We start from the raw sequence: 13,099 nt of genomic DNA on the forward strand, positions 1-13,099 counted from the left end.
ATAGTAGCAAAGGAAAATATCCCAAATGCACTGCTTACATTTTATGTATTTCCTTATCTGCTAAAATATGGAAAAGTCACTGGGTAGACCAATCACTTCTGAAAGTGGCTCTTAACAGAAAGAGGAAGGTGACATGTTAGATACCACAAAATATTTGGTTTATGTGAAAACTATACTTCCTACGTCATGTACAAAATTTCATTGTAATCAATATCATAAAAACTGTAGCCTTTTAATGTCTCAGTTTAAGGGATTTATTATGGGAGGTCAGTTTTTAGCTTTTAAGTCAAAGATTATATGCCTGCAAATCAGCAGCAAATATTTTAAGATATAGCTAGCACCTTCTTCAAAGTGATAAAATGTAGATTTTAAGCTGCACAGTATTTCCCCCTATTTTATTAACAATCACAATGGAGATGCTCTCCACTCTAATCAAATCTGCATGATTTAGAACTTAAGCCCCCAGCACATCATAACCACTGCAATTCCTCACAGATCAAACCACTTCTAAAGTCCCTGTTATCTAATTCTTGGCTCTGCTCTTGTCTAACTCCTGGCTGACTATCTTTCCCTCTTGTCTAACTCCTGGTTGACATCCAGCTGTATTGGTTTTCCCATACATACCTTATCGATCTTCCTCTGTAGATGTTTACTGTCTACTTGATATACGTCTAACTTATCTCACCTATAAACTCACTATATGTATCACTTTACTTTCTCTAGATAGTTTGTTTCAGTCTTTTCACAATTGGTCTAACTATCTCATTGCTTCCAAACTCATCACCTACACCTTATACTGTGCTTTGTATACTATATATAGGTGACATAGTCACATCTACCATAATTCATGCTTAGAAGATGTATTACAAATTAAACAATTATTTATTTTCCTACTTTTTTATGTACTAGTTATGCTCCATAGTATACTTTTTATGTATATCTTAGTATATTTATTACGTATAATTTGTGTTCTTCTGTTTATGCTACTACTGAATAAGTTTATAAACTATGTAACTTTTATTTGTATCTTTTAGGGCTTCCCCCCAAGGCTTCCACTGAAGATGGGCCTGTGTCCAGTTGGATCATCCCAGTAAACAAATGTCAAATAAATTATATTTTTTTCCTAATTTGTTCAAATTAGGTTTTAGAGCTACAATTAATTTTAACCAAATGTTTGGGGTGCTGGAAACTGTTCAGTTAATCAAGTTAGGTAGCTAAGCTAGAAACAGTCTGGATTCAACATGATTGTGTTACATAAAACAACAGCAACTTATGTATTCAAAGTACAGATGAGCAGGATGCTTTTTTCTTTCATGGGAAAAATCTGTTATGAATGCAAATGAAATAAAATTGTTGCTCATAATGCTTGCCTACCAAATTTCATAACACTGACTGACATTATGAGTATAGTTTGTTTGATATTGTCTAGGTCAGGCCTTCATATAGATAAAATATGTCATTTTTGAGCCACAGACTGTAAAAAAGGCTGTGGTTCTGTTGTTTTTACTAAAGGTATGCCTCAACATCAGATGATCCCTTTCTAGGTTTCTATGTAAACCACAGCATTTTAAGATATAGCTTATTTTGTTGCTGCTTTATAAACATTAATTAGTTCTCCTATTACTTTTCTGTAACTTAAAGAGAGTAAGCCCAGTTTTTCCAGCCTCTCGCTATACGACAGTGTACTTAGACCATCTAGTACTTTAGTAATGTCAGAATGTGTGTGACTTCTCAATTGCCATCGCCATGTCTTCAAAATTATAAGTCCATAGGATATTACTAAACTTATGTGCGATTTTAATATGTAGGTGAATAGCCCAAGAAGCATGTCAAAGTTTCTTGATTTACTGAATATTAAGAAGTAGACTACTCTCTTACATATAGATTTACAAAGTTACAAAGACATGCATCTGGAGTGTTTCTCCCTGGGCCGCCGCAGAAAATTGGCTCATTCCAAGTCGGACTTTCCTGGTAAACAAATGTTAAATAAATAAATAAAAATTATTATGTTTCAACATGGGATTTAAAGTATAAGGACCTCCTGGCTATAATAGTTTCTACAGTATTTTATTCATTTACCCATTTAAGCAATTGGCCTAATAAGTAAAACCTTGTTTTTTTACTTCGGTTTACCAAAACTCACTTATTTATGGGCATTCAAAGACTGCAAAAAACTAGTCCACATATTTTATTCATCAAGAACTCTTGAAGATATTCTCCATTAGTTGGATTAGATGTCATCAGCATTGGGAAGACGATCACCTATCATATCAGATATACATATATTAAATAAGTTAAAGTCCAATATATGTCTAGAATTGGCCATTGTGGTACAACTTGACTTAATATGAAGCAGTCAGTAAGATACCCCATTCCACTGATATCCTATTCAGCTTTTAGCATTGTGTGCAGGTATTCAATGAAGACCAGAATGCAGGTGCGACACAGGACTGCATTATGGACAATGGCTTGACAGGTAGTAACTTCTCTAGCAGAATATGCTCTTCAAATAAAAGGCAGAGGTTTATTATTTTATGAATAGCGAAATCTGATGCAATCTCTCAGTCATTTAGCCAAAGTTATTTTGGATAGTGTATTTCAAAGATTCTTATTAGAAAAAGAAGTGAAAGTTAATAATCTTTTCTAATAGATTTTGTTCTGTCTGCAGAGAACAGTTTGTAATGAAAGTTGGCAAATGCATAGGCTTGTCTGATGTTAGTCTTAGTAGTGGCCTTTGGCATAAAGGAGCATTTGTTCACAATGACAACCTACCCTTATGAAAGAAGGGATAAGGAGGATCCACTGACACATCTTTTATTTATTTTTATTTTATTTATTTTACATTTGTTGACCGGGATAGTCCAGCTGGGTACATGCCCATTTTCAGTGAAGGCCCGGGGAGAAAGGCTCCAAAACACAAATAGTAATGCCAGTTTAAGATACATGGGATTTTACACTTTAAATACAATATAATCAACAGGAGGGTAATACAGAGATTTAGTAATTAGAAATTCAGTAAGTGAACATAGATACACTTAATACATTTAGTACATCAGTCTAGTAGAATAACAAACATAAGGATGAGAGCAGAGATGCACTCAATACATTTTAGGAGTAGTAAGCACAGATATATTCAAGATTATAAACATAATGAGTAGGGTGGTAGTTAATCAGGGTTGGTACAGAGGCAGAGCCAGTGTGTTTTAAAATATTGTTTGAGGCCATTTTTGAAGAGGTTTTTGGAGGGTTCAAGGGTCAAAATTGCTGGGAGAGAGTTCCAGGTTCTGCCAATGGAGTTGGCAAATGGAGTTTCCAGCAGAATTAGTGGCTTTGGGAGTCTGTATCAGTAGCTTGTTAGATGAGCGCAGTGGCCTAGTGTTATAGTAAAGTTTTATGATACATGTGAGTGCAGGGGTATTGTCAGGGTTATAGAGGATGTTGTGTGCCATAGTGAGTTGACTGAAGAGGATTTGGTTGGGCAATTCAAGCCACCCCAGGAGATTAAGGTTTTGACAGTGGTGTGCTCTATGTGTGGAATTGGTGGCAAATATGGCAATGTGGTTGTAGGAGATTGCGAGTTTGTTGAGTTCAGATTTATTCAGATTAGTGAGTATGGGGGAGGCGTAAAAAAGGGTAGAGAGGAGATGGGTGCGGGCAGTAGAAATCCTAGCTACTGGGGTGAGGAAAGGCTTGTTTCTGTATAGTGATCCAAGCTTTTTGTTGATGGTTTTGATGGTTTTGTTGACATGCAGATCGAATTTTAGGTAATTGTCAACTATGACACCTAACAGTTTTGTGTGGCCATCAGGGGTAATAGGTGTACCATTATTCGAGGTAATGGTGATGGTGAGAGGGGTTGATCTATTGGTTGGGGCCAACACTAACAGTTTAGTTTTGTTGGTATTGAGAAGAAGCCGGTGGTTAGTGAGCCAGGTTTCTACAGTGCTGAAAGTATTTTGGATTAAGTTATGGAGTTCTGTCAGAGAAGAGGCGGTACAGATCAGGGTGGAATCGTCTGCACATTGGATGCAGGTTGCATCTGGGAGGGCAGAGTGAAGATTACTGATAAAGATGGAAAAGAGTAGGGGGACCTAGAATTGAGCCCAGGGGGTCTCCAAGGGTGAGAGTTAATAGACTGGACAGTTTGTTCTGCCATAGTACTGCCTGTTGTCTCCTGCTTAGATAAGAGATAAACCACTGTATGGCATTGTTGTCAAGGGATATATAGTTTTCAGAGCGTGAATGAGTAGTTGGTGGTTGACCATATCAAAGGCCTTTGAAAGGTCAAGAAAGAGGGCAGAGGATAGCCTATTATTATTATTACGGTTATGATTTATGAGCTTGGTAAAGGAAAGTAAGGCAGTAGTGGCGCTATGGTGGGGCCTAAAACCATGCTGTGAGTTGGCCAGCAGAGTATTCTGGCAAAGGTGATGCATGAGTTGCTTATGTATGCATTTTTCCATTATTTTGGCTAGTGGGGACAGGATGGTGATAGGTCTATAATTGGATAGTTCAGTAGAGCTACCACCTTTGTGGAGGGGGATGACATAGGAAATTTTCCAGATGGAAGGGATGGTTCTTTCTGTAAGAGTCCTGTTGATCAGAATGGAGATGGGGTAGGCTATGGAGTCAGCAGCAATACTTAGGTAGTCAGCAGAAAGGAGGTCTGCAGCTAGAGTGGTGGGTTTCATTTCTTAATTAGGGAGCGGATGAGTGTGGTGGGTACTGGCTGGAAATTGAAAGTTGGAAGAGTGGGGGGGTGCAGTGGGAGTGGGGTCAGGACCTGTGGGGTTTAGGCTGTTGGCAAGAGACTGAATAGTTTCCATGTAAAAGATGTTAAAGGCACTACCGGTAGCCTCTGGAGAAATGTTGGTGAGACTGGATGGGGATGGAGTGGTAGATTGTCCGGGTTGAAGGAGTTAATTTATACCTGCCCAGAATTTGTGTGGGTTGTTTTGTTGTTTTACTAGAAGGTTATGATAGTAGTTTTTTTTTGTCAAGAAGAATGGATCTTTTTGTGTAATTTCTTTGTTGACGGTACCGTTGGTGGTCGAGGGGGGAGGGCTTTAGTATGACGCCATTTGGCCCAGCTTTTATTTCTCAGACTGATTTTCGATTTGGTTTCTTTTGAGAGCCATGGTGCTGGGCTAGATTTAGTTCTAATTGTGCGTACAGGAGCATGGGAGTCAAGAATACTTAGGAATACCAAGTTAAAGTGGGTTACGGCCTCATCTAGTGGCAGATGTTTAAGGGTAGACCAGTTGACTGAGTTGACAGCATTTTGGAAGTGGATAGGGTTGAACTTTTTATTACTTCTGATTGTTTTAAATTTGGTTTGGTGGAGGTTTTCTGATTTTTTGTTTAATAATGTAAGTTAGTGAGTGATCACTGAGGGCATCGGGGAGGGTACCAGATTTGTACAGATGGGGGTGGCTGTTGATGAGTATTCAATCTAAGATACTTTCTCTCTGGGAAGGTTTGCTAATCCTGGTAGGGACAGTTATTGTTTGTATGAACCCATAGAGGTTTATATGGGAGATGGGGGGTACAGCTATACAGGTGTTCCAGTTGATGTTGAAATCACCAAGTATGATGGTTTTTTTGGGGTAGGTTGTGGATAACCATTGCAGAATTTCTTCTACAGTGTTTATGTTGTTACCTGGGAGGATGTAGATACTGACAATATTTATGCTTTTGTTAGCATTAATCTGAACTTTAGTAAAGAGGACTTCCGCGTTGTTGAATGTGGGTGGGTATGAGGTGAGCAAGGTAACTTTTAGTGAGGTTTTATAGAGGACTGCTACCCCTCCACCCTTTTTACCTGTGTGATCTAGGCGATAAATGTTGTATCCTGGTGGGAGAATTTCATTGTTATCTGTACGGGGTTTTAGCCAGGTTTCTGTGAGGCACATTATGTCAGGGGTGAGGGTTGCTAGTAGGGCATGCAGGTTGTGAACTTTATTGTTAATGCTTCTAACATTTAGATGGAGGGCCAGGAGTGAGTTATTGGGTCTGCTGGGAGTTAGTATATTGATAGGGGTGGGGGTGTTGGGGCTTCTCTGCATAGGTGAGGATGGGCCAGGGTTGAGATGTATATCACCATCTATTATGAGTTTGTAGTGTAGATCTATTATGAGCTTAGTGAATTTATTTATGATTTTTAGATAGTGCTTGTTCCTGTGTTTGGGGTTAGTGGTATTAATTGAATGGTGGGTTGGGGTAGATGAAAGATAGATTTGTTATAAGAGATATAGTTAGAAGGGTTGGTTTCTTGTGAAGGTGTGAGTTAGTTGTTTGCTGTTTTGGGTGGTGGAAACCGAGGTAGTGTTGGTTTTCATAGGCAGTGATGAGATAGAAACTAAGTAGGAGTGGTAGGAGGGGGAGTGCTATAGTGTACTTTCATGCTTGTTTGACCGGGTCTTTAGCTAGTTTTGGGCACATTGTTAACTGGGATGAGATTTGTGTCAGGTGGGAGGAGAGTAGGAGGGGTCTATAGGTGATAAACTGATTGGTAGTAGAAAGGTGGAAGTGGCTATGTTCTGTATAAATTTAACACTACTGGGGGTGGGTGAGAATTGGGGGCAGGGAGAGGCGTGAAGCAAGCCCAAGCGTAGCAAGGGAGAGCGGAGCTGGGCTAAACCACTCTACAAGATTGCTAAATCTTTTGAGTACAAACGTTAGATTTAGCGCAAACAAACAAACAAGACCAATTCTGATTATACACTTAGTGTTTTGTTCCTGTTGGAGGGTAATATTACAACTTCTGTTTTAGTGTTGCACTATCCAGATTGTATGCCATTCTGCTGAATGGCTATAAGCACACAACTGTTTTCAGTAGTGTTGTGCTACTTTTAGAGGTAACTGGTACCTGGTAGCGATATGGCTTTGTGCTGGTAAATATAAGGGTACAGTTTTCTAATTAATGGGTTCCAGGCTAAACATTTAGTGAGCCACTGTTGTGAATATTGGAACCAGGCTGTTTAGGAGGTTGAGGATTCTACCGGAAGGGCAATGGAGCGCTACTCCGTGCTGTAGACCCAGGACTGGCAGAATTAAGATTAACTGAGAAAGAGTACAGATAATAACCTTAAAAACTTTCAAAGTGAAGGGGTAGGAGACTTTATTTTCTTAAGTAGGTCTTCAGGAAGATGGTGTCCTTTCTGGTGATTGTTGGCCTTTCGGGTGAGGAGTAACACACAGAGGGGATAGCACCTGGTGAAAGATACAATATTAGAGCAATGGTAGTGTTACAACCTGTCCCTTTAGCTAATACAGCTGTCTTGATATTCACAAAGAATAATATATTTCCAGGACAAGCACTTTAATTCTGCAGATAATACTGTCTTGAATGGGAAAGGGTCAGTTTTCCCATCATAAAATAGAAATCCAGATGAGGAATGGGATTTCTTAAAAGGCAGTCTAAACAGAAAAATACCATTCAGAAAGGCTTTGCAGACCTTCAAAAAAGCTAAGGAATAAAGAATTTCTGCCCTAATAAAAGCTGGAATTAGCTGCCAAATGAAGCCTGACTGGTGAGTAAGTGAGTCCAGAGTCAAAGAACTGCAAAAGGTTTACCAAACTGGAAGGCACAGGAAATATGAAATAGTGTCAAGACCTTTTGCAGAAGTTCATATCGAAAAACAGGTCCATTACTTTTGTAAATCTTCTTAGGCATTAGGTTATTGGTAAAATTAGATAATCTGCACTACTCTGGATGGAAAAGCAGAAGTGGAGAAGCTGCACAGTTAGGTGTAGAAAGTAGAGATCCAGATGGGGCTTGCCAGAGGGATGGAATGGCGAGGTCCTTGAAGGGACATAGCATTTTTTTGCCCCAACTGATTGCTGATCTTCATCCACTTTCTGACCAATCCCCCTATTCATTCTCTTCTGGGAGAGGTCATCAGTTACACAGCTATCAGGAGTGATTCTACTAGTTTTTCTTTATGCCCTACCACCACACTGCACACACACACACACACACACACACACACACACACACACACACACACACACACACACACACACGCGCGCGCGCGCAGCATGGCGGCAGTGCATGAGTAATGGGCTGACAGTCCAGGTCATCTCTCACCTCTACAAGTGTCATTGCCTACAAGCAGTCCCAGTCCTACCCTCCTTCCTTAATTATAGAGGTGGTTTCCCTCATCTCCACTGGAGAAAGCTCACCACACTGTGTGTTATAAAACCACCTATATCCAACCCTCCCATTGAAAGAGGTGAAGCCAGGCTCTGAAGGGACATAGATGGAGATGTGTTTCTCCAAAGATAAGTCATGATTAAGGGGAAACTATACCTGTCAAAGCAAAAATGAGGCTATCAGTATAACTTTGGAAATGTGTTGTTTGGCTTTTTGGATGAATCTCACCATAAGAGGAAATGGCAAAAAGTGTAAACAAGTCCAAATTTCCAATACGTAAAGCAGTTCAAGTGGATCATTTCTGAATTGCTGTCTTTGGAATATTGCGCTAGTGTAAGGATAAAGGAAAATAAGTTGCTGTACTTGGCATTGGTTGGAGAGGCAAAAAGGTCAAAGCAAGGATCCCCCCAGTGACAGAACAGTTTCAGTCCTACTGAGGAGTTGAGAGCTCCCTCATGTGGCATAATCAGACAATTACAGAGCTTGTCCACTTGTCTAGTAGTGAGTTAGCTTCCTCTGGAATAAGCTTTGCTACCAGAAAGTAATTCCAAAACATAGCCCATTCCCAAATCCTCAGTGCTTCAACACATTTGTGTTGAGTGGGTTCCCAGTTGTTTTCAATATAACAAATCATTACCATTTTTTGCCCCAGTCCTCCTCTGACCTTCAAGCTGATTCTCCCAGCCAGACTACTGATTTGTTTGTGACCCTCGGTGAGACATGGCTCATTCATTCTCTAAGGGTGACGGATAATTGTACAGGAGTATCACTATTATTTTAAGTAGAACTGGGACTTTTAATGTAAAGATACTACTCTCACAAACATCTAATTAGTATCCAAGTTGTTGGCACGTAATGTGCCTTCACAATGAAAGGCATACTCCTGCATGATGTGAGGCAATTGTCCCTGCGACCCATGAACAGAAGCACCACCACATCATCCATAACCACTATTGTGTTATCTGTCACATGCCCTTGCCCTCCCCACAATAAGAAGATGGAGGCTTAATCCTCATCATTCCTCTAATTTCCTCCACTCTGCCAAATCTGTCAGGCACCTGAGCTGCTCGTTGTACTTCAGTATCCTGGGTCATAATCCGGGCTTTATTCCTCTATTCCAGTGGAGCTGGTTAAATCACTGCCATTAAATCACTGCCATATCATTACAGTAGACGGTTGTCACATCCAAGGGAAAAAGTCTTGAGAATATAGGAGAGTAAGAAGAATTGTCCTCATCTCCAGAATATTTATATGTAGATGGGCTGCAGTATGTGACTAGATACCAAGGTGCCCATGGTGACTGTCATTACTAGTGTGTGAGTTTGGACTAGAGTACCTCATACAAGATTGTAGATGCAGTCACCATTGCAGATATGACATAGAGACTCTGGAGAGCTTGACATGCTGGATCACAGTGTTTGACATCTGTGATGCCCACTGTAACACCTTTATTTATGCTTAGCAAGAGGTGCTATCATGATTGTGACTGTCATCAGCCCTAAAGTTCTGAGACAAATATTGGCTGTGGCAGACTGCAGCAGAATCATCTGCAACACCAAGAGTTGGACAGGTTGGATGTTTACTAAGGGCAGTCAAGCTCTGCACACAATTGTGTTCACATGGCAGCCCACACATATTAATAGCTGAGATGTTCACTGTGACAGAACCATAGCTATGTCATCTGGCACCTTGTGCAGGTCCCAATCTGGCACCCCCAACTCTAAAATGAAGATCAAAAAAAGCTCTTGTACACTGAAACTGTAGCAAACCACTTGCTACAACTGTAAAATAAATGGCTTGCTACAGTTACAATTCTACATGTGAAGAACTACAGCACTTCAGCCAAGACCACAAACAGAGTATCTGCACCCCTTTCTGAATTTCAGTACTGTACTACTACTCCATCAGCATTTGTTGTGTCCATTAAATCTGTGTATTTGGGGCAACCTCCCCCTTTCCCCTCCTCTAGCTATGCCTCTGCACTGTGATCCCCATAGAATAAAAGAGACCTATGAGATATTTCCAAGCAAGGTTTAGACTTTTTAGGGAGGGAACAGCCAGAAGATATCCCTACAAATAAAGGATATTTTTTACCCCTTGCAGTCTCTGGTTCAATGTGACTCCAGACCTAGACTTCATGAGCACGATGAGTGCTGTGATGATACCAAACGCACAAGTCTTGAATTGGTAATGACTAAATTCAAACTAGAATTGAACATACTACCTGGAAAACTTCCCTACATTTTTGTAAAGGGAGCCTCCAGAGGACACATCCAAACTCCCTCTTGCAAGCATGGAAAGGTAGGCAATACTATGATGTACCAAAAGATTTCCCATGGGGATAAAACTGATTAGGCTGCTTATATTTAAAATGGGCCTGAGGTCCATTGTTTTTCTTTATAACCAAAAAGAAGTTGCAGTAACACACTAATCTTTTCTAGTCTAGTGAGACCTCTTGGTGGCTCTTTTGCTAACAGCTTTAACACTGCTCTTCCTGCTACAATTTTTGGATCATCTGCAGCTTCAAGGGTGGGGAAGGGGAATGTATTCCCTGTGGATATCACTGTCTTTATCTATTTGTGCCTGGGGCTGATCTCCATACTGGCACCATCTCTCCCTATCTATTCATCTGAAGAGCAAAAAACAAAGGTCTGCTCCTTAAACTGGCATACTGACACACTAACCAAGTAGCCAGATGCATGCAGTGCAGCACCCTCCTGCCTCCTACCCCAGCTCTTCAGTGGAAGATCAAAAAAAAAAAAAAGGCCACGATCTGATCTCCTAAAATGCAGTAGCCAACTAGCCAACCAGGTGTTCTGTTTCTGCATCCCACTTCTGCCACTCCTCAGCTGAGGGGCAATTGAAAAAAACAAAAAAAAAAAGGTCTGTGATCAGGTACCTGGGGCTCCTGAAATGCAGAAGCAAATCAGGTCCCATTTTCTGTGCACTGCCCTTGACCCTCCTTCCTCAGATTTTAGTTGAAACAATTTTTTAAACTCTAGCAAACTGCTTGCTACAAATGTAGCAAGTAGTTGCTACAGTTTAGACCCCACATTAAGTGCTACAGCTCTCAGATTTGACCACAAATGCAATACTGGTTTTTAAATGCTGGCATAAACTGAAGTAAAGAGCTATCAAGTCACTACTGGAGTCCAGTGTTAATTGGTGTAACAACTATTGAATAGTGATGGCTATAGGACTACTTTACCCTTTAGATAAAAAATAGAATTACACAGGTGTAGGATGACCACTTTGCTTCCTTATGTAGATGTCCTTTCTCTGGTCATTGTTTTCCATTTGCTGCCTTTTTTTTTCCTCACAACATTGTGCACTGCACTCTCCTACACCACCCCATATGCATGGCATGCATCATGCTTCAGTCAGTGCTGGATCTACAATGGTTTAATTCAGATTTCATAATGAATACAAAATGTGGTTCCATAACAGTGTTATGGAACCATATTAAAAGTATTTGTTTAATGCATTATATATTGTGTAGCCTTTTCCACAAAATACCATTTATATGTCTCTCTAGTTCATGTATACTTGAGGGGGTTGACTTCAGAATGGTTTGCAGTAGAACGGTATCTTGCCAGATAGCCTTAGCAATGTTGTTCTGACTCTTTAGAATCCAGCCCCAGATTGATTATTGCTCTTACACTTTGGTTGACATTTTATATAAGCATGTAAATATGTATGCATGTATGAATTTTATTTATTTATTTAATATACAAAGATATGTAAATATAGTTCTTGTTGCAATTAAATGCTTATGTTTATTTCGCATAGAAATTTTGTTTACTTGGACAAGGTTTCATTTGTCTTGTTTTATTTAGTTCTTTGAGGTTTTTAAAAGTAGTTCTCACCGTTACAAAGTGTTTGTGTTTATTTTATACTTATATATGGTACAATATAACATTCTGCTTCTTATAGCTCCCTGTGCTGATTATACTTTGTGAGTGTATTGCTTTATGGCTTCAAATAGTAAACAAGAGATCAGCTACAAGTGCTCACATGCTACTTGCTCACAATGCACTTACTTGCTACCAGCTGTTTGAAAAAGCAAGAGCACAAACTCCCAATAACCCGATCTCCCATAACTACTTAACCATCCCAACATCCTATCCCATAAAACTGTATAGCTTTACTAGAACATTAACTCTAAAAAACTCCATTCCTGTTCTCTAACCCTAAGACTACCATCTCATCCCCTAACTTTAAAACTCCATGCCTGCTCCCTAAACCTAAACCTCCCACTCCAAAAACCTAAAACTCTATTCTCTACCAGTGGCCTAATCCACACTGCTACAGCCTTCCGCATCCTCACCACAGTTACTGCACTTATCTCACTCAAATTTGAATAATGTTTTCAGATAAGCTGCAGCAGCTCTTTTTCTGAACTCACGTTGAAGTTCGAGCTTCCATAGCAACCTACCCAAGCTACAAGACTCTCCAGTCCCTGGCTTTCAGATGGTTGTCTTCAAGTGGTGGGACCAAGAGCACTTGTAGTAGACCAGGAGTTCTGTTAAAGTTTTTTTGTATGATTCATATAAATAAAACAGTTACCATGACTGGGCTGTAACTTTTTTAGTTTAAAAAGCCATATGAGGAGTAGGCAGCTTAGTAGTAACTAGCGAATAAAAGACGTCTTAGGTTGGAATTCAATAAAGCCTACATGGAGTAATATTCCATGTAGACATAGTGGCATGGCACAAACATGGAAACTAGCCACCGAGCGATCCAATAAACAGAGCAGAGGGGCGTGCATGAGCATGCAGACACGGAAGTGTCTATGGAATGCAAATTACCTCATAAACTGGGGAAATCCATTTAAATTAGGGTAATTTGCAATCCAATAAGCAGAAAGGCAACCATGTAGGTGCCAGGCTGGTGTCAAAAATGTACAAGGAAAAAAATGTGTACTGATATGTAAATTTTAAAAAG

The sequence above is a fragment of the Protopterus annectens genome, chromosome 6.part1 (genome assembly GCF_019279795.1).
Source record: "Protopterus annectens isolate FY-2018-M chromosome 6.part1, PAN1.0, whole genome shotgun sequence".
NCBI lineage: Eukaryota > Metazoa > Chordata > Ceratodontiformes > Protopteridae > Protopterus > Protopterus annectens.